Source organism: Microtus ochrogaster, assembly GCF_000317375.1.
Source record: "Microtus ochrogaster isolate Prairie Vole_2 chromosome 14 unlocalized genomic scaffold, MicOch1.0 chr14_random_1, whole genome shotgun sequence".
Lineage (NCBI taxonomy): Eukaryota > Metazoa > Chordata > Mammalia > Rodentia > Cricetidae > Microtus > Microtus ochrogaster.
The window spans coordinates 7,292,076-7,314,906 of record NW_004949096.1 but is presented as its reverse complement, the minus strand read 5'-3'; the positions used below and the strand labels follow the sequence as shown (position 1 = coordinate 7,314,906).

The following is a 22,831-nucleotide window of genomic DNA, read 5'->3' as shown; positions in this document are numbered from 1 at the left end:
TCGGACCGAGTGGGCTACCCCAGGAGTAGCTCTAGGACCAAGCTGCGAAGTGTACCAGGTCTCTGAGAGAAATGGAATTCTGGGAGAATTCTTAAGTTGCTCTTCCCAATGGTTGATTTGGGTGTCTAACTTTTGGAGGATAAAGTCGTGATTAGTTGGCTGTTCATTGATTGGGTGAGACTGGGTGGCAGAACCAAGCTACTCCTGAACCATCCTCTAAAGTGAAATTTGCTGCCCTGCTACGGGTTGCCTTGTTTAGCTGGATCGCTAGTTTATTTTTTTACCCAACAGTAGGTCAGGTTTACTGTGTTTTTTTCTTGGTGTGTCTTCTTCAGCTCAGTGGCACCAGCCCAAGCACTCCCAACACCTGAGCCTTTGATAAATGGGATGGGTAGGGGAGGGTGCAGAGCCTAGGATCTGGTGCTGCGCCTCAGGTTTCATGATGCTCAGAGTCAGGCCCCTTAACAGGAGGTGGAGTGGGAGCTGGCAACTCTTCATACTATGTGCCCAGGGAAACCAAGGACTCTTGAATCTCCTCCCCAGAAAGACAGCCACATGCTGGCTTCTGGGGCCCGACTTTCCAACTGTCATTAACTAAGTAAGCATTTGATTAAAACCTCATGTTGAGTTAAATGCGCAACCTTTTGGGCTTTCCTGAAAGTAAAGATGATGGGCTGGGTAAACCACATTGTGGGAATGGAGTGTGGGGGATGGGCAACTGCATGGCGTGGAGTCTGGGAAATAAAGCATGGACCAACCTTATGGTCTATTTGGAAGAATCACTTGGGTGCAGCTTTCAGTGGCAAATAAGCAGGTAGTGGAAGAGACCAGATGGGTTCTGTAGATGGATAAAAGTCAGATTTAAATGTGGCTTAACATACTCATGATAGCTAAAATCTAGACTAGCAATGCTTTAGTCATTGTTGGTAGCACATTGTATATGATGACCACTTTTGCCAGTGTGTGTTTGGTACTGTGATACAGTGAACTGTGTTTTTGGTTTTTGTCCCCCATTTTCTTGCATACAACTCCTAAAATCCCTGGGAATCTCCAAAATAAAAATGTGTTTGTGTATGGTAATGACTAAGAGTTTGCCACCTGGAGGTAGTTTCAAGCTGGAGATTAGTCACCAGAAAGATTACAGCAGGCCTTAAAGGGTTAGTACCTTCAAACTCCTGCCCCAGCCTCCCAGGAGGGAGAGAGGCAGAAGGTTAAGTCATCATCAATGGCCAATCACGCATGTATAGTAAAGTCTTCATAAAAACTCAGAAGGACAAGTTTCCTAGTGCTTCCTGATAGCTGAACACCAGAGCAGCAAGTGAGTCACTTGTCTCCATACCTTGTCTATGGATGTCTTCATCCATAACCTTGTAACCTCCTTTATAAACAAGCCAGGAATTTACCAGGGAACTGGTAAATGCCTTCCTAAATTCTGTGAGCCACCCTAGCAAATTAACTCAGAAGAGGGCATTGTGGAAACCCTCGGTAGAGGCAGTGGTCAGAAGCGTGAGTAAAAACGACCTAGGGATTGGCTGGACGGAGCACCCAGAGAATGAGATCCGGTGTTATCTCCTGGTAGTGGCAGGGTTTAATTGAGTTGAACCAGAGGACACCCAGCTGTATGTGCTTTAGGCTTGTTTGCTTGTTGGTGGAGGAGGTCCACACTTTGGGATATATAGAAAGAACACATGTTCTGTATTGATGGTGAGAAAACAGGGAAAATGGTTTGTTTTTTCAAGAGATAAGCACCTTTATTGTTACCCCATTATACAGAGGGGGAGCTGAAGGATTCAACATTTCAGTCCCTTGCTTAGATTACACAGATACTAAGTAACAAAACTGGAATTTAAACCTTGACAGGCTGCATGGCTGTTTTATCAGCCTGACTTTAGTTGACCTGTTGGGTCAGATTTGTAAGATTTGTAAGACACTGTATTTACTCAGAGTGCTTGCTTTGGTATCCCTTGCTTTGGGTTTCATTTCTGGCACTACCACAGGGCATTCTTGGAACCAAGAATATTTGCCTTTTAATTTCCCTGCTCTTAGGTCAGAGTTGAGGTCAATCCAAGAGTTGATGATGTCACTGCTGATAACCATGCTTCATACTTTAAGTTTGCGGCTCCAGCACTGGGAACGCCAGTTCCAAGAGAGGAAGTGGAGGGCAAGGGGAATTTCCATCCAGTTGTCATAGCCCAGGGGAAGAGTTCTGTACTGAGGGAAACCCTCACTGCACAGTGGGGCCTGGACCGAACCTGGTGAGTAAAGGCTCTCGGAATAAAGCACTTAAACCCTAACCCCATAAGTGAAATTGGGCTAACAGTGGGTACAAAACAAAACCCATGCCTGTCCTCATGCCCAGCCAGAGCCCAGCCTGCTGGATGTCTCTTTCTGACTGTAAACCAAGACTTAGAAGAGCAGCTGCCTCCAGGAGAACCTGCAAGGGCGAAGTGGTCGGAGGACATAGAAAGCGAGTGTTTCCTCTAAGGGCTCACAGCCGCGGAGCATTGCTTAGGAAACAAACCCCTTGGGATTTTCTTTACTGGGTGGGGTTTTTGCCCCTGTGACTTGCCCTTCACGTCCCACCTTCAACAGCCCTTCGGCCTTGGTGAGGGAGGAGACAGGGCTGTTCTTTTCCCTAGGATGCTCAGCACCATCATGTCTCCCGCTGACTTCTGTGGTCTCTAAAGTGCTCGTCCAGGAGAGACACCTGTTGTCTCCCCCTTCATAACTTGGACGCCCACTTGTCATACTGAAAAACTAGGGGGTGGCCTCACTAAATGCTGATTTATAAATCCCCTTAGACAGGGAAATGAATGTTTACTAGAGAAGCAATGAATTGCATGTGTTGGAAAGCGGTCTTCAGAGGGGAAGCCGAAACCACTTAGGGAAGAAATGAAGAGCTCCAAACCTTTTTTATATTAGAGTGGCCCCAAAGCCAGCAAGGTTACAGTTTGTACAGCTGAAGACCAAGTGGGGAATGCCTGCATATGGGAAGGGAGAGTGCTGCCTGGTATTCTTGCCCTGCTGGTCTTCCCTTTAAATTATATATGTATTGTTGTTGTGCTTGCTAATTCCACAGCGTGGGCTCATGCATTTGACTCAGCTATATAGAGCTCTTAAACTTTTAACGTCTTCCAATGAGGAATTTAAGAGCCCCAATCCATCTATTCTTGTCCATTACTCGGAATGCCAGATGAATATGGTTTTGCTCAGCCTGAGATGGACGATAAAAGTTCTGCAGTGTTTATAAAACAGGATCCCAGTTCCACATAGCAGCAGGAGTTATGCATTGTTGATCATTTGGTATTGATGTCTTGGATCCCAGGGCGGAGTCATTAAACTCTGAGATCTTCATGACTTCCTTATGGGAAGCAGAGAAACCTCTTTAACAGCGTGATATTTATAAACAGGGGACTGGCAGAAAGCAGAAACATCTCACTTCCAACGCGTCCCCTCGTTCCTTCCCTCTCTCTCAGCAAACTCTGGGTGCAGGTTTGATACAGTAAAGCTTTTCTAGGTTCCTTCCTGGCCATTTTTCTTACTAAGATTTCACGAGTGATCATGGCCTTTGAGAAAATTCGGTTTCTTGTGAGGACATTCTCATCCCAGAGATGTATATGGAGTGTCCATCCATAATATGCTCTATCACAGTGGCAAATGTAAGAGTTTGAAATATACCTCTATGGTGGACCTGGGGCAAAGGTCTCAATAACTCTAGGCCTCTGTTCTGTTGTCTGTGAAATGGAGGATAATAATACCTAGCTCATAAGGGTGGCATGAGGCTGGAAATCAGAAAGATCTTAGTGTGCAGTAAAGCCTCAACAGAGAGCAGTAGTGCGTCCAGCAAATACTTAGTCACCACTGACCGGGCCCCACTGTTAAAACCGCAGGGGATTAAGTGGCGGTGTGGTGATCCTCTTGCAAAGTTCGTAATCCAGTGCAGGGGCAAGAAAAAATAAACAAAGATTTACTCTTAATAATGCTTGATGGTGTTCGAGTTTAAAATTTTTTCATTATTTTTATTTATTGTGTTGCAGGAGTATATGTGTACTATGGTGCATGGAGATGTCAGGGGACCACTTGTGGGAGTGTCTTCTCTCCACTGTGTGGGCTCTGGGGATTGAACTCAGGTTGCTAGGCTTGGCAGCAGATGCCTGTTCCTACAGAGCCATTTTGCCTGCCCTGTCCCTGTGTGTGTGTGTGTGTGTGTGTGTGTGTGTGTGTGTGTGTGTGTGTGTGTGTGTGTGTGGTTTACACAGGATCTTGTTATGGAGCCCAGGCTGGCCTCTAACTCATGGCTTTTCCATCTCCACCTCCTAAGTTTAAGGACCACAGATACATGCTGCCATGTCCGGTGGCATTTATTGTTGTTTGTTTAGGATCTGCTAATGGGATAGGTGGGAACAGTTGGAGTGGTCGTCAAGAAAGGCCTCGCTGACATTTCATTAGTAGTAGCTAATAAGTCGGACGCTCCTGTCTGCGGAGCTTTTGGCTGCAAACAGTGACTAAGGAGTTTTCTGAATTATCCGCTTATTTACCAGCTGAGGCAAGTGTCAACCCCTCATTTGCAGCCAGGAAATGAAGAGGCTGTGTCTAAAGCAGGGCTGGAAAGTCTGGCCGAGGCATTCATTTGTCAAGGAGATTGTCGGATGGATTTCCACTGAGGTAATTAGCCAAAGGAGCAAGGGTTAATTGAGCCGTGAGGTGCTGTTTAATCAGTTTTAACACCTGGGTAGACTGAGGGAGGAGGCACCTCCCTCTCTGACTGTTGTATTAAAGCCAAGGGCACTTGCAGAACAGAAACAAAGCAAGCTTTGGAAATGAGCGCTAATTTATCCTTCCCCCACCCCTCGCTTACCTGAGACATGCAGCCCCTGCCTTAGGTTAGTATGAGAAACAAGCTGGAATTGTCAGGCCTCCTCTTTACCTGACTTCCTCACCCCCAGTTGGGAAGACCTTGAAGTTTCTACAGCAACCAGGGCATGTTCTTGAATCATTTCCTGCCCTGTCTCTCCATCAAACTGTGACCGTCCAGACATCACCCCCTCTCCTGAACCTGCACAGTTGTCTAACTTTTAGGTGTTCTGCGAGTGTGGGGCAGCCAGTAGATCTCACCACACAGCTTTTTCCTTCCAAAATTTGCATTGGAATCCTTGTTACATTTTGAAAGAACTCTTTCCCTTATGAGAGCAGAGAATTTCAAGCTCTTGATGAATGGAAGCATCGTTTGGGGGTAACCATATCACAGGGGGAAACGTCTTTCAGTTAGTGTATATCCTCGTTTGGGGGTGACCATATCACAGGGGGAACGTCTTTCAGTTAGTGGATATCCTCGTTTGGGGGTGACCATATCACAGGGGTGATGTCTTTCAGTTAGTGGATATCCTAAGTCCTAGCATGTTCCCAAAGCCATGTGCCCTGGGAAGACTGATGTGTGATTCAGAGGGCAGGTGGTTCAGGTTAGACGCCTTTAATGAGGGTTACCTCGTGTAGAGGAGTTCTATAGCAGAAGTCCAGGAGGCAAGCCAAGAGATCAGTGCCGTAACTGAGATGAAAGCTTTTCTGGTCTGTACTCAACCAGTTGCTGTGAGTAGGATGCTTTCCACAGCGGATTCCTCAGCCCGTGATCCACTCCTCTGTGATGGGGGCTGGGCCAAGACTAAGTCCTGTTCCTTCCTATAAAGAACCACCACGGAATCAGAGGTAGCAAGAACAGACCAGTAGTTCACCCTCTTCAAATGCCAGGTTGGGCCAAACGCAAAGCAGCACTGTTCTTAGAGATTTGTCTGTAAAGGATCTCCTGTGTCTAGGCTCTTGAAATCCCTCAGACCAGCCGAAGCGTTCCAGGTCCAAAGAGTAGACACCGGAGGTACCATTGATTTGAAGGCACCGCTCTTCCTACTCTTGAAGGGGCAGGGAGATCAGCTGCCCCAGGGAGTGCCTTGCCAAGTTGCAGCTGCTAGGTGATCAATAAATTCATCTGAATGGGAAAGCTGGCCTGTCACCAGATTGATGCTCCTTGGTTAAGAGGGGTGAGCCAGCTTGGGGCAGATGGACATACAAGGGAAGGGAAAGTTGCAAAAGCTTCTCCATATTTAAGGTGCTGGCCTTCTGTGGGTGCTTAGCTCGCTTGCCTAGAATTAGAAAAATCAGCCAGTCCCCTGTCCTTCCTTTCTGCATATGCATGTATTTGTGTGTGTATGTGGGTGGGTGTACGTGTGTGTGCGTGTGGAGGTCAGAAGTCAACCTCAGGTGTCATTCTTCAGGTGCTGTCTACCTTGTCTTTTTTGACTCTGTGGCCTGGCTGGAACTTGCCAAGTAGACTATACCGGCTTCGGTGAGCCCCAGTGATCCAGCTTTCTCTGCCTGAGTGAGCCATTGTCCAGGCCCCGAAGAGTGTTTCTGGGAGTACATTGATTTCCTTAGAGTGGACCACTGTGTCCAGCTACCGAGTACATCTTAGCACTAGGAGTCCAGGACAAAACACACAGCTCTGTGCCAGGGTGCTCTGGCTTTAAAAGCCCAACTCGGGCTCCCCAATTGCTCTGCCTACCAGTGGACCCATATCCTTAAAGCATGCCACGTCTCTTTCCTCTGCTACCCCAGTGAGGAACCCATCTTTCCGCTCTGGTTGGCTGTGCCTGATGAACACTCAGTATCCCAGGGCTGTTAGGGATGCTGAGGGTTTGGTGAGAGAGCACAGCCTGGGGCCAGGCTGCTGAGTACGAGTCCTCCCAACCTCATTTGCGATCTGTGGGATGCAGGACTAATTCTTTGACTTCTGTGCCTTAGATTTTTTTCTCTGTAACGACATTGACACTATTCGCTGGGACTGAATCGTGTTTTGTCATGAGCTGTCCTGTGCACTGTATACATAACACTGTTTTCCCACCAGCCATCGTGACAACCCAAATGTCTCCCAACACTTCCGGATGCTCCATGGGGAGCAAGTTCACCCTTGACTGGAAAACGCTGCTCTGTAAGGTAGGCCTGGACTAGCAGATTCATAGGATGCTTGTGAATACTTAATAAGCTCCTCTATAAGAGACCAGTCATCCTTCCTTTCTTCCTTCTCAAACTTCTGTTGAATGCACCAGTTTTCTCCCCTTTTGCTAAAGACTCAAACTATGTGAGTCTCTCAACTAGGGGTGGAGCATGACCCAGATCCCAGGTGGCCAGTGTTAGTCATACAGCGCCCCTTGATGACTAATATTTGGTTTCTGGAGGTAGGAAGAAGTTAGGGAGACGGGGAAAGCCCAGTTGTGGATGTACTGCCCCTGGGACAATGCAGTCTGGCAGTGAGGTTAGCTCTCACCCTGAGTTCATGCCACCTCTGTCAGGATAAAAAACAGTAATATGTACTCAAAGCTCCAGACTCCACGGAGCAGTTTTCTGATAGGTATTGGATCTGGCTTGTTGCATCCAATTCCTGGACCATGGACATCGCAGGTGATTCTTGTTTTGCTCATCTGTGATGTGGGCACATTGAGTGTTTTTATTTGTTTTGAGGCAGGATCTTAGTAAGCTGGGCTGGCCTATCCCCTATTTTGTAGCTGAGGCTGACCTCAAGACCCTGATCCTCCTCCTCCTACATCCCTGAGTGCTGGGCCCAGAGGCCTGAAGCACTATGCCGGCTTTGCCTGTCTTTAAAAAATAGCTAAATGGGGTTTCAGCTCTGGCTGTTTGGAGCTGCATATTGAGTTGGAAGGAGATGGTGGAGAAACATAGCCCAAATTAGCCTGAGAAGTGCCCCAGCGACCTCACTAATCTTCTCTGCTGAGCAGTGGCTGTGTGCAAGGCAAACTCGAGGGAGGGAGCACAAGAAGCCTTGCTCCAAGGAGAGTATGATCTAAGAGGAACAACGTAACATGCACGTGGGTAGCTGCAGAGAAGGTTGCCAGCTCGCTTAAAACAATGAGGGCAACAGTGCTGATAGCCCCCATTAATTGCGTGATGTCACCCATCTTTGGACTTTTCATGAGCTAATTTTCTTCAGCCACTCGGCCTCTCTGTGGTGGAGGTATAGTTTCCAGTCCTTAGATGAAGGTCTTAAAGCTTTACAAGGGTGGTAGGGTGGACACCCCAGTGAGCAGAAGGGAGTGGGGCTTCTTGTGGGAGACGTAGCCTCTGAGCCAATGCAGACTGGACAGAGAAAGAGAAAGAACTGCAACAGTGTGGGAAAGACCTAGAAGCTGATGCTTGTATTTAGAACGATAGCAAGTGACCCTGCTTGGCTGGGAGGCTCAGCGGCTAACAAGGAAGAGCAGAGGAGGCAACACGGGAGAAGGGGAAAAATTCCCACAGCTTTTATCCAGATGTGAAGAAGGCTGCCAGAGTGCTTGGACGAGAGTTTTCCAGAACTTTATTTTTATAATTCAGAAATGGAGTGTGTCTGCTGTGCTGCTCATCTTAACCACAGCCCAGACCTCCCATAACCCCTCCTGTTGATTGAAAGCTTGACCTCAACAATGCACCCGCCCGCTGTTGTAGCAGTGAAAGTAATACAAGACTTTAAAGGAGCAAACTGGAGTGGAGGGGACACAAAAACCTTTTGCTCAGCCTCACTTCTCTTGTTGAACTTGGCTTCTGGCTTGATTAGTTCTTCAGGCCAAAGTGATCCCTCCACATTATGAAGGCTGGGAGTGGCAAGCTTGTTAAAGGAGACTATTGAGTTTGCTCTTGCAGAATTTGCCACCATGGAAGCAGAGAAGCATAAAACAAAAGCTAAAAGGGTCCTAGACGCCTTTATTGGCTCTAAGTCTAACTTGATGGGCTCAATGTCCAGTGCAGACTTTACTAGCTGGCCGCTCATTTTTGATGTGTAGTCCCTTGCTAGTTCTTGCTGAAGTCTTTCCGGAATGTTGATAAAGATTTTGTGTCTGATGCTCGATATTATAGATACACTTTATAACTCATCTTCATCTGGGTGGGACTTCCTTGAGTTTGGTTGAGCCCTGAGAGCAAAACGTGGAGCTCATACTGGCTTAGCTAACACCTTAGGCGTGTGTCCTTTTTCGACCCAAGTGTGATTAAAGGATTTTCTTGTCACTTGAAAGGAACAGATTTCATGAGGATGTGGCAGAAATACATATAGACTTATTTGTAGTTAATGAGTTGAAGGTCTTCCTTTCTAAATAAATGTGAGCTAAGAGTTTCATGGGGTAAAATTTAAATAAGGAAACTGAATTTGGAAGTCCTGGCAATAGAAGCCTGAGTCCGGGGAGAGATGAAACTGAGCCTCTAAGAGTGGGAGGCAGGAAAACTGTCCCAACGAAAGCTTTTGTTGAAAGCTTGTTTTTCAAGTGCTGGGGATCCAGCCCAGGGCCTTGTGCATGCTGAGCAAGTCTCTTCGACCGAGATAACCCCTAGCCCATTTTGTGTAAAACTTTTTGGTTTATGCCTTTTAAAGTACGAGATCAGTATTTTCTCTGTGTGGGAAGTTACAATACAAGTCGATGTTCGTATACTAAGCAGACATGCAAACAGATGACAGTGTCTAGAACACTCCGGCACAGAGAACTATGGGCTTGGATCAAGAAAGTTCTGGACAGGAGCTTGCCCTCTCTGTGACTGGAGTGAGTCATCCCGGCTTTTAGGATCTCTGCAGTATGCGAAGGTTGGACTAGAATCTCTGGGGACCCTTCTGTCTCTGGAAATTTTCTGGACCCCACAAGAACTCTGTGAAATCATTCCCCTAGGGTCAATCCTTGTTGGCTGAAGCAGCCTCTGCTCTGAGACCTAGCCGGCTAGTGAGACTGAATGCCATCTTTAGCGTTAGCTATCATTTTATACTTAGTTTTGCTTTGCCTTCTCTCAGAAGGATGAGTTCTGTATACTTCTGGTTGACACAAACTGCTTGACAGCTGTGTCCAGGCCCTGGCAGGCCAGCACTGTGGTGAGGTCCAGCCCTGAGGTGACTTCATACAGCTGGTGTTTGAAGCCTGCCTACCCAGACTAGGGTATTTATAGCAGGGGAGAAGCTAGAGAAAAAAATAAATACTCTACACCCTTCTCTATCCTGCCCTGGACACAGACAGACACTGTGAGGAATGGAGAAGGCAAGGCTGTAGAACCCACCAGGATAGTTTTAAATGCTCTTTGTTGGAGTTGGCAGGCTTGGTTCTTCAAGCAGGAGGGAAAAGCAGAGTCATTGAGGATGACTAGAGGCCAGAAGTTTTAAAAGGCAAAGATGCAGAGCTTGGTGTGCAGGCTTTAGCGTTTCTGCTCAGTCCCAGAGTTTGAGCAGGACTTGGGGAGGTTAGGATGAGAGCTGAGGTTGAGATGGCTTGTGTCCTCCTTTTCCCCATCCACCTCTCAGATCCTAAGATGAAAACCAGCCAACTGTTCAGGTAAGGCAAGACAGGGCTGCCTCTGAGAACTCGGGGCCTGGTGGTTTCTTCTTCATCTAGGAGTTGGGAGATCAAGTTATACACGGAGACAAAATTGGAAAGCAAATTGCTCCCAGCTGTTCTCTTGGACATAATCCTCCCGGGGCAGGCTGGATAAGCCAGAGCTGTGCTGGGATTCAGTGAAGTCGTGTAGGACAAGGCCCCAGGGGTAGAGCTGTCTCTAAACCTCACCAGAGGGACCCTGACCACTGGGCCTGTGTAAAGTCTCACAGATGATGTCTTCTGCTTAGCTAGTCACTGAGGAGAAAGTGGTTCAGTGGGAGGGACTCGGGGTTAGGAGCTGGGAGGAAAGTTCAGTTTGGGGGACATCATTTGTTCAGCAAATATTTATTGAGGACTTTCTGTGTACTGGACAGTGTTCCAGGGAGCAGTGACAGACCAAATAAATAAAGTCCTGAAAGGGAGGTACTGCCCCTGCTGAAAGTGAGGGCAGTGGGCATAATGGAAGAGCCACAGCAAGGTCCTCATGGCTGGAGAAAGCAGATCCCAGGAGAGGGACTAGCAAGTGTCCCTGGTTTCTTTGGAGAACACAGAGATCAGTGTGGTTAGGTTCATCATGGAACAGGAGGTGCAGAAGAGGAAATAACACACAGTACTATTGCATAATAGTGCCTTGGCGTTAAAGCTGAGTGTGTTATGGTGAGCCTGGACAGATTGGCACACTTTGGTTTGCAGTTTAACAAGGCTATTCCCTGTGTTCTTTTGGAAATGGACTTTAATATCAAGTATAGAAACAAAGTGACCAGGCAAGAGGGTTTTGCAGTAATTGAAGTGAAAGAGGATGGAACTTGGACCAGGTGAGGGTGGACCAGGTGAAGGTGGACCAGATGAGGCTGGAACTTGGGCCAGGTGAGGGAGGGACTTGGGCTGGGTGAGGGAGGCACTAGGACTGGGTGAAGGTGGAACTTGGACCAGGTGAGGGTGGAATTTGCACCAGGTGGTCATAGAAGTGTTTTAAAGTCAGAGCCAATGGTATTCGCATACAGTCTGCTATGCAAGTTATGAGAGAAAAAGTGAATGTGACAGTTAGGTTTATGGGCCAAGCATTTACTGAAGTATTGAAGAAGCAGGATCGAGTTAGAGACTCAAGTGTAGATTTGGTGTCCCAAACTTAACCTACAGCGATGGCAAGTAGGAGGCAGGGTAGGAGACTTTGTGAATTGTGGGATGGATTGAGCCACTGTACCCCATTGTTCTTCCAGAGGCATTGCCCAACAAGACTGGCCAGAGACTGGGGCAGAAGAGGGTTAATTTCCAGTTTTAGCATCATCAGTTGATGGCCTGGAGAAGCTCTTCTGTAGGTGGCTGGCAGCCTTCATGAAGGTTCTCAACTCTTCTGTTTCAAATTATTAGCATGCGGTCTGTTTAATCAGGTCCAGTTGTAACTTACATACATGTCCTCCACTTCCGGGGAAACCAGACCCCATATTCAGGCAGCTTTGGGTTCTTGCAAGTCAGTCATGAGTGAGTCAGGAACTGATACAGGAAGAGTATTCTCAGGACACTGGGTGTGTCTCAGGGCCTGCTCCTCAGAAGGGGTAGCGGGTATGTAGCTGTGGATGAAATCTAATGGTTGCCACTGCCTGACCACCTGGTGTCTGAAGGTTCCTCTGCTGTTAAATGAGGATGTCACAATTCTAATTAAGTTGCTGTCGCACTAATTCTCAGACAGAGATTCATGTTATCATCACTTGGAGAGCTTAAAAATAAATGTGATTGTGTGACTAATGTCAGAACCTTCCTTCAGAAACTCTGAAGGAAATGGTGTGGAAAAGGGCCCTGGTGGTGTGGGCAGGGCTCTCGGGAATGTCTGGTACAGGGCAAACACTCAGACATTAGCTGTTATTAGTGGGCAAAGCATCATTGTTCTGGATGCTTGTTTCTGCCCCTCCCAGGCTGATGGCTTTCCTTCACTTCTTAGCTATGCTGCTTGGCTGGCTCCTCATCTGCAGAGCTCCCCAGGGAGCTCCAAGAGAAGCCTGGAGTGCCAGCCTTACCTGGGAGGGGCAGAGATAGACCTGGAGTGGTGGTGCTGCCACGTGGACGTGATGTTTAATCCACTGGCAAAGCTCTGCTAATTACATCTCTAGGAGGGAGAAACTATACAGAGGTTAAGTAGCCAGTTCAGGTCTCACAGGGCCAACCCAGGCAGCCTTCCTCCAGACGCTCCAGTTCCCAGTGGCCACACATGCGTCCACCTCAGCCAGAGGAGCCAGCCGACTGTAGTCTCAACTCAGATCTCCAGCACATAAACTGTTGAGTGCTGAGCCTTACCGTGTGCCAGGGCTGTGTACTTCATGTGTCCTGTGCCACATGGTCCCTGTGTATGTAGTGTATGAAGCCTTTTCACTCTCATTGGCTGTAGTCTTGCTGAAGAGGTGGATGCTCAAGAGAAATCCACTAGATGTCATTGATAAGACCAGGATGGCTTCCCTGGAGCCCTCCTGCACCCAGCCGCCTCCCTTCTCCTGTCCTCAGAGGTGCCTGAGTAGCGGGAAGCATGACGGGATCTTATTAGCAAAGAAATGATGGGGTTGATAGAGGGCGAGAGAGGCTGCAGCAAGGCTTAAGCACCCCCCCCCAAACACCCCCTCTGCCTAGAACAGGGAGCCATTTAAGTCCCTTAAAATACCCTCCCTTGGCAGGGTGCTGGCCTGCTGCGCGGGCTGTGCTGGATGCATCCTCTGCCTATTTAAAGCCGGACGCTTCTCGCGGGTGCAGTGAGTGAAATAACCTCTGAGAGACTGCGTGGGTCCGTGGCTTAAAATAGTTCAGGAGGAAGAATGTTTGGAAGCTTCTGGCTCCTTGAGTCCATTTCCTTTGGATTTATGTCACCTCAGAGAGTGCCTGGCCTCCTCCTGTTTACTCTTCTAGCTCTTCCCTTTCTACAGTCCTTGCGTCCTTTGTCATCCTAAGCCAAAGGCCTTTGTCCTCACAAAAAGTGGCAGCCTCTCCTAAGTAACTAAGTTGGGACCTTTTGTACATTTAATTTTTTTTCTCTTGTGGGGTTTGGGTGGTGAGAGGCCATTTGTTTAGGAATTGGCCATTTCTCCCCTCCAGCTGCAGAGTTTCCAAGATCAGAGCTTTGGAGCGAGTTTTGTTTTTCTTTATTCACGCATACAAGGGCTGCCTCAGGGAAGCCAGGGGTTTCTCAGCACCTTCCCCTTGTGGTGCCCAGGAATGCGGATGAAAAGCTTTAGAGCCACTCTTCGATGATGTGGTCACAGCCCCATGTGGCTCCTTACATTTAAACACAGTAAAATCTGACACCCTTAAACATCTTCACACAAGCCTACTTTCCGCTGCTCCATCAGCACGTATGCCCGGTGGCTGCCATACTGGACAAGGCCGAGATAGAACACATCCATCATCCCAGACAATTCTATGAGACAACATGCCATTAGACTCTAGGTCACCAGATGGTCACTCGGGCCAGCTCTCTAGGTCTTCTTGGGTCTAAACATATAACCGCTCCCCAGCTTCTCAGAAGCCCTCTGTTTGCAGAAGTGGGAAGATTCATGGAGGGAGAGATTAAGGTCATTGATTTTTTTGTGGCTCTAACCTTTGAACCCCTCACAGGAGGTCAATGTTTTATGGTTTCGAAACTGTGTGGCCTAGGGCAAGTCACTTAACTTCTTTGAAAAAGTTCCCTTGTCAGTGAAATGGATACCTCGTGGGGTTTTCACCAGCGTTAAATAAAATGGCAACACACGCATAAAACAATGCTTGCTACACAGTGACCTCAAAGTTTGTTCCACCTTCCTTGACTGGTGCCACAGTGTGCTGTGCAGTACTGATGTAGCAAAGGCAGAAACTCCAAGGGGTGGAATTGCTAATTGCTACTGCTGCTACTTCTGTTGCTAGGATTCAAGTCCTCAAGCTTAGGGCTTGCTTCTTCTAGGCTCTGGGCTGTCTTTCCTGGTTTATTGAATGGCCCCTGGTCACATCAGATGGTATCTGTTCTCCAGGGCTAGGAACTCCTCTGATCTTCCTTTCATGCTCTGCACGTGCTCCTTTTGAGGGCTTTTTGTGCAAAGCCTCTCAGTACTACTTGGGGTATTAGCACCAAGACTGTGGGTGACCACCAGAAACATTTGAATCTGTTCCAGAATTTTAGGTTTTGAGTGTCTTGTGTGCCCTGTGGGTCTGCTCCAACCTGTGCTATGAGAGCTGAGACAAACGTAACCCTCACTGGGATCTCACAGAAGGAACTTCGGAAGGAGCATCTTTGGGACCAGGAGAGGCCTCTCTTGAGTAGAGAGAGCAGAGGAGGAGATCTGTTCACACTTGCGGCCTGGGTCGACCTGGGATCATCCTTTCATTTGCCCAACTTACCTGGCTAACGATTTGACCTCTCTGTACTTCAGTCCTCCCGTCTGTAAAAAGGGAATAATGCTAAGAACCCACCTGGTAGTGTGTCTGGGAGGGTTCAGATGGTGCCCAGTGAAGTCTCTAGCCCCAGGCTCACAGCCTCTGATGGGACTGACATGCACAGCTCACAGGAGAGAGCTGCGTTTTCCATCTTCATCCTTTGTGCTTCCCAGGGATGGCACTGGGGATCCTTGACTCTGCCATGAGCTGTTTGCCTTTTCTATGTGATGATCTATGGTTTAAGTCAGAGAAAGTGATCAGGAGGGGGGCTAGCACTTAAAGGCGATGTGTCAATTACATGTGTGTGGTGTGAACTGTATGTGGTCTCTTTTCTCTTCTCTCTTCTCTCCCTGGATGGCAGAGATAAAAAGTACACCGCAGTTGTCATTTCAGAAGCTCACAGGTGACCACCAGCCCGCTTCCCTCCTGCTGTCTTGGGCTGTGTAAGCAGCACCGCCCAGTCCTATAGTGTAATCAGAGCTGAGTTCTTGCTGTAGGATTCATTTGTGGTGTGAAGTGCTCATGTGTTTATGCAGTTGCCACTCATTTGCCCACAGCGAGATGTGCCAAACCTGACACTTGAGATGAACTACGTGCGGGGTGTACAGGAATCTTCACACAGTTGTCCCAAGGCACATATCTAACTGGGGGAATCCAACTGCCATGCCTCCTCCCCTCCTCCCCCTTCTGTGCCTAGAGGGAGGAATCAGTCACAAAGAGAACCTCCAAGAAAAGGAAGGACACAAGGCTAGGATATTGCGTCAGGACGTTGTCATCATTTGGGAAACTTGGGCCCCACGGAAGGCCCTAAGCTGACCAGACTGGTGTTTTTGTGGCTTTCCTAGCGCTGTCAAATCTCTCCTCTTTAAAGGATAACTCTGCCTCTTCTTGCCAAACAGTTGTTTTGACTGTTACCAGAACTGAGGTCTCCTCCACCGTCAGCACAGCCCCAAAGGATCCAATGAGTACATGTATGTGTAAGTGTAAAATAGTGTGTATGAGCAAGTGTGAGTGTGTTTGCATGTGTGTGTATGAGAGAGCAAAAGAGTATGTATAAGGGAGGGAAAAGAGAGTGTGTGTGTGTGTGTGTGTGTGTGTGTGTGTGTGTGTAAGAGAGAGAGAATGTGTTTTGGTTTGAGCCCACACATATCTTTCTCGTTTCAAAAATACAAGAGACCTTTAACTTGACCATTTCTGGGACTGGCTCATTACTGAAACATCTTGAGACACTTAAAAAAATGGTACTTACATGGCTGTATTAATTTTATAGCTCTAAAATTGGAACTAGAATGTCTGTGTGATATTTATTTTTCTTTTCCTTTTTCCCCCCAAATTAATTTTTTCTAGTGTCTGACAGTGACTAATTTCTGTTCACATTTTCAGTGTGAAGTATTTCTACAAAGCACTGGGTTCCATCATGGTATGTTCACGTGTCTGTGGTAATTTGGCCATAAATAATCATGTTCACCCCTTGCCATCTTTTGTATGGTCCCTCCACTGGTCCCTCCAACATGCCCCCTTCTAATTTCATGTGGTTTTAGAAGTCTAGATGTAGACAGTGGTTTCCTTAGGGGACTGCGCAGACAAACGGGAGGCTACTTGGCTCCACTGTTGCAGTGGGATTCCATGCCAGGAACCTCTGAGTGTGTATCCATCTGGGAAAGTCCAGGCCAACAGAGGCTGAGCAGAGATGGCATCTGAGGCTGACCTGTGGCTTCTCTGAGTAATGGATGAAGGCTATGGTCAGAACTGCTTTAGGAAGAGCCTGGGCTTGGTGCTGTACCTTGGAGAAGAGATAGCAGCCAGCAATCCCGTCCAGGTCTCTCAACCACCCGCAGTGAGCGGATAGTCCTATCTCCCCAGTGCCTTTGCCTCTAATCCTCACAATAGATTATGAGCTGAAGCTCCTGTTAATGATCCCATTTCATAGACAGAGACACTGAGGACTGGAGATAGTTAAGATGACTGGTCCAAGGACACTCCTAAGCAGGGGAAAGAACCAACATTTGAATTTATTGCCACTGTTCCTCAAGATCCACTACTATCCAGGCTGAATGTTTGAATCTAAATCAGTCAGCAAGGGTGGGTGAGGTGTCTCGGCATATAAAGGCGCCTGCTGCCAAGCCTGCTGGTCTGAGTTCAGTCCCTGAGACTATTCCCTGACCTGAACACACATGGCTTGACACACACACACACACACACACACACACAAGAAAAAACCCACCATTTTTTAAATCAGCCGGCTATTAAGAATAAGTCAAATCTTTGCTGTCCTGTAAGAGGAATGTCGGTTTTCCACAAAGGACAGTCTGTGTTCTCTCTCCTCAAGGCATGGCCACTTCCCTTCTAGTCTCCTATTTTGGAGTCTTTCATTTCCCTCCAGAAATGAGACTGCTTTGCTTTTTCAGGGAAGTGTCCATGTTCTGCTCTGCTGCCCTTTCTCCCTACCCCTGCCCTCTCCCCTACTCAGCCCCTACACACAGGCGTTCTTGCTGGATGGGGCCTAGAGTGGAGGTCAGGTTTTGGGGATGCTACCATCATCACTTGGGGCACAAACACAGGCCTGCCTCTAGCTGTCATGTGTCTCAGTCGGATCACTGATACTCAGAGGAACATCCCCTAAAGGGCCGAAGGGTGGGTCTGTGCAAACTGAATGCCTGCATTCAGATTCTGGGTCCACTTCTTGTTTTTTGAGTGACTGCTTAACTCTGTCCCAGGCTACACTATGAGATGGAGTCGTTGCTGCTGACTTCCTAGGACAGTTTCAGGAATTGAACAGTGCTTTCTAAAACATCTGATGTAGTCCTGGCCTCTGAGTACCCAGGATATTAGCCATTGTGGTGATGGTAATGGCTGTTCTTTGGGGCCAGCGTCAGGTCTTTGGAATGTAGTGTAGGCTCAATGCTGATACACGTCCATGTATATATCATACATATCCTGAGCATTAAGGGGAGAGGTCTGGACTTGGCTAGTCCTGCTTAGGCTCCTTTCTTAATGTAATTCTAGGCAGGTTTATCTGTCTTGTTTCTCTTTTCTTCTGGGCCTTAGGATTGAATCAGGGCTTTGTGCGTGGTTTGCAAGCACTTTGCTGAAGAGCTGTGCTGTGATACCCTAGCCCTGCTTGTTTTCTAATCTGTACAGTTAGACCAAAGCTGTACCTGCCACGTGGGTCGTGAAGCTAAAGTTTGGAGCTCGAGGTGCAGTCACCTAGCTTGTGTGGGGCACATGATCCAGTCCCTGTGCCACACACAGGTGAGGTGCAGAAACAGTACTCAGATGAAGTGCAAGGGTCCGTTTGCCCGTGAGTGCCTAGATGGGGCAACATGAATGGAATGAACGTTAGCAAAATTATAGTGAGAAACAGAAGCTCAGTGTTTATAAAGTTCAAACAAAAAGGCGCTGAAAGGAATAGATACGGGTCAGATCAATACAGCATCAAGGGGAAGATGAAGGCCAAATCCAGGTAACAGCTGTCTGTATTGTGGAGAGGGAAAGGGAGGGGCAGGCTCATGTAGTTTAGATGTCTGTGCTTGCCGCAGCTCTAGCTTGTTTGGGGGAGCTGAATTCACTTTATTATAACTAATTAAAAAGTGGTCACGAATGAAGGACTATAATAAATCAAATTAATGCACCTGAGGTTAAAAAATTAGTGGGTTCCCAATTGGTTGTGGCTACTTATTATTAGCATGCTGTGGACCACCTGGGTCATGCCATGAGCCGCCCTGGGTACTCTGTGATTGCCTGTGATTTTGTGTAAAATACCTAAGAGCCAAGGTTTTCCTCCTCTGGCCACCGCGGCTTCCTTACAGAGACCCCAGAACAGTTAAGATATTCAGGTTGCCTTGCTCCTTGGGCTTGGGGCAACACGTGGGCATAAGCGCCTGCGTGGGCCTAAACTCCCTGAACAAAGACAGGGTTGTTTTGTCCACGCTGTGCCAGATGGAAGGCTTTCATTAGTCACTTTGGGAGCATTCATATTAGCTGGGAGATTTTCTTTCCAAGGGTTGGAGCGGACGGTGTTTGCCTTGGGATGGTCTTAGTCTCTCTGCTTTCCTTGCCACTGCCAAGTATCACAACCTTTGCCTATGGCTTTGCTCTGCCCATGATCCCTTTCCTTAGCATGGGGAAGCACAGTGGATATTTGAGTGGCCCAGTCACACGCTCCCAGGTCAGTGGCTTCTGGGTACAAGTAATTCTCAGGCCCAGCTCCTCTTCTCCTACTGAGATGAAGGGACAGAGAAAAGAGCACCCACTTTGGAGTAGGGAAACTTGAACTTCGGGCTCTCGACTGTGTAATCTGAAGCAGCAGTATTGCTTCTTCCTGTATGTCAAACTGAGGCCTGTGAATTGTCACGTGGGCAGCTATCCATGTATGCAGCCTACCTAGGCATGATCAAAGTCTAGAGAGGGGCTGGGGATGGAGCTCATGTGATAGAGTGCATGCCTAGCGTGCATAAATCCCTGGACTCAATACCACCACTACCCAGCTAGTTGTAGTACATAGCACTTGGGAGATGAAAGCAGGAAGATAAGAAATTCAGCTCATTCTTTTTTTTTTTAAAGTAACCCCCCCTTTTTAAAATATTTATTTATCATGTACACAATGTTCTGTCTGTGTATATGCCTGAAGGCCAGAAGAGGGCACCAGACCTCATTACATATGGTTCTGAGGCCACCATGTGGTTGCTGGGAATTGAACTCAGGACCTTTGGAAGAGCAGGCAATGCTCTTAACCACTGAGCCATCTCTCCAGCCCCCAGCTCAGCTTATTCTTTACTACATCACAGGTTCAAGGTCAGCCTGGGGTACAAGGGGCCTCAAAACCAAAACCAAACAATAACAACAAAAAAGGATCTTAGGTGCCCCAATGGCCCTTCCCACATACACCTCAAGTACTCCCAGAGATCTAGTTTCTGTTGCCCTCAACTATTCTGAACTTTGAGGGTTGGGACATTATTAAACTCCCTGAGCTTCAGTTTCTGTATGTGGGAAGTGCAAATGGAGGGCCGTGTTATGGTACTGATGGGTCCACGAAGTCCGCAGTGAAAGATCATCCAACAGGTATTACTAGGTCGGGGAAAGCTGTGCTGTCTCTGATTGCCAGTGTTGGCTCCAGAGACTCAGGCTCCTGCTGACTACAGTGTTTGTTCCTTAGGCCTTCTGTGCCTTCCATGTTCTACTGACGTCTCAAACACACTTCAGATTGTTCCTACAGTGGCTTGCAGGCCTTCTAGAAACCTGTTTGTCATGCTTGAGCTGATGAAGGAAGGAGCAGGAAAGAAAGCATTCTGCAGGCTATCTCCCCAAACTTGTGTTTCCTAGAGGGTCTGTTTGCTGTATTAGCAAAATCAGCAGCCATATTGCAGAGTAGGGGCCTGGGCTGGACCTCGTTCCCTGAACTGGGAGTTGGTGGTGTGAAGTGCCACGGGTGCCATGTTTGTTGAAGTGGCAAGGCTGCTGAAGTTTTTGTTCTAAAACTAAACAAAAACGCCACATGATTATCCAAAATTCTACAGTTATGGGCTGGAAAGATGACTCGGTGGTTAAGAACACTGGCTGCTCTTCCAGAGGTCCTGAGTTCAATTTTCAACACCCACATGGTGGCTCACAACCATCTCTAATGAGATCTGATGCCCTCTTCTGGAATGCAGGCATACATGGAGGCAGAATATTGTATACATAATAAATAAATAAATAAATAAATAAATAAATAAATAAATAAATAAATCTTTCTAAAAAATATCAACAGTTATAAATATCTCCTTGAGTCAAGGGAAGAAAAAACCAGAATACCCAGGTTGAGGAGATTTTTTTTCTTTTTAGGATAAGAGTTTCTGATGTATGTTCACTGTTGGGGTTTATTCCGGGTGGTATTTATGCCCTTTCTTGACTGTATGCCTTCATGAAGAAGGCAGGACTATGTAGGTAATAGGCACCCAAGGCCTTTACCAAGGCAAATTCCCTGAATTAGTGATGAGTCTGAGGCTAGGATCTATCCACAGAGCATGCTTCCTCCAGTCACAGAATACTTCACATATGTCAAGTTCTGTGCGAAGAGAGCAGTGTCTTGTGAGCAGCTCTGAGCTAGAGGCCTGCATCCAACAGGTGGTTGCCATGCTGACTGTGTACTGCGTGCGTTTGGAAGACCACGGCTGGTGAGCCAGCTGGGGCCTGGCATTGGCATGGTCCTAGAGGCTGTATTATTTAGGCTGAGATCTGGATAAAACTCCAGGCATAGGTCTCATTGAGATCTGAAAAAAACTCCAGGTGCAGGTCTCAGACATCTAAAATGTAGCTCATGTCAGTGTGTCCCTGAGACCTGTCACCCAAGAAGACATTTCCCAGGGTAACTTTTGCCCCACCTTGAGTGACATTGCACTTTTGTGAAGCTGCTGGATGCGTCTGCTAGCCGGCATGCCCCTGATGTGTTTCTGATAGCCCTGCACTGCTCCTGTTCCGTGCAGTGATGTTTCTAAGTAGGCAAGGGCTTTCCTACTCTGCAAAAGGGTTTTCACTTCCTTCCAAGGTAAGTAAGAGAGGCTAGGCAGTAAATCTATGTGGAAAAATAATACTTTGTTAGTAAGAGCGTGTGTGAGAGAGAGCATCATTCTAGGACAGAGCCGGAGGAGAGAAACATGTTTGCAGTGGAGAAGACACCGCTTGGCATCCCCTTTGTGGCCAACCATGGCGTAAAGAGCCAGCACGCCGAATTTCTCTAGTTACCATGGGACCCAGACTTTGACAGGAAATCATGGTAGGGTGGGAAAGAGTCCAAAATACACAGGGCTGGCACACAGGCTGCAGTTGGGAAGGAGAAGAGAACAGTCCATCTATTTTCCTGAGCTGAGTTCTCCAGCTTCAAATGGGGCTGTTTTCTAAGCCTCCCTCTGAAGTAGGTCCATTTTATGGACCTGAGTTTTAAGCATGAACTTTTTCCACATTAAGCAATACTTCTGCAAATTAAAGTGACTCCTTTATATGTTTGTGAAGGGCACCTCTTAGCCGTGTGTGTGTGTGTGTGTGTGTGTGTGTGTGTGTGTGTGTGTGTGTGTAAGTCTACAAACTAATAAGGAACCAAAGTCTCTTCAGTCAGGGAGACACTTTCTCTCTCTTTTGGGTTTTCCCACAAGTGTTTTTCTGCTGTGAGCAGCCTTCTGGAAGCGGAGCACCCTTTGCTTGCTGAGGTGTGCCAGTGAGAATGGGAGGGCCTGCTGTAAGGCCCTCCATGACTGGGTTTCCTGGAAGTTTCAGCCGCCATGTTAAGAAAGTGAAATGTCTCATCCACAAAGAAGCCCGTTTTCATCCTGTCGGTGAAGTCTGTTAAATTGAAAGGCTAGAAGGAGGATCTTGCTTGCATTTTTTTGCAAATGGAACTCTGGAAAAGTTCAACAGGGCCTGACTGTGCATAGCCTGGGACTAGTTCCAGGCTTCCAGAACATTTAACAGGTTGCTGTTGATAGCGTTTTCCATGAACCACCCAATTCAGATGGCTTTGAAACCCTCCTATATTTCTTGGAAAATGTGTTCAATCATTGGTAGAAATGCCAGTTCTGCCATGGACTTTGCATCCCTGTGCCTTCTTGGCACCTCTCCCTTTCTCCTCCTCCTCCTTTCCTCGCCCTCTTCCTCTCTCTCTTCCCTCTCCCTCTCTCCCTGTCTTCTTTGCCTTTCCTTCCAGACAGAGTGCCTTAACTTCACTGAGTGAGCTTTGTGCTTTTATCCCTCATGATGACTCTGACTATAGCTGGTTCAAGAGAGGTAAGAGACCAGCCCTAATAGCTGTAGAATACCTTATAGTTTTTACAGATGACTTTGATATCTTTCTCCTTTGAGAAAGCTACAACTCCTGTAGCTCCCATTTAACTGTGAATTTATGTAAAGCCCCATAATAAACATTGTGCAAACTACCTTGTTTGATCCTCAGAAGCCACCTTGTGCCATCCTGCTATGATTTATTTCCAGTTTACAGATCAACCATGGCTCACAAGAGCTCGTTGCTAGTTGAGGTGAGGACAGACTGGGGATGCGCAGCTCCGCCCGACTCAGAGACT

The 22,831-nt window shown here is 47.4% G+C and overlaps 1 protein-coding gene across 1 annotated transcript in view; it reads left to right on the top strand.

Annotated features, from left to right (window-relative positions):
- Abtb2 (ankyrin repeat and BTB domain containing 2) overlaps window positions 1–22,831 on the top strand; it is a 158,216-nt gene that overhangs the window by 989 nt on the left and 134,396 nt on the right. The gene's annotated exons all lie outside the window — the stretch shown is intronic.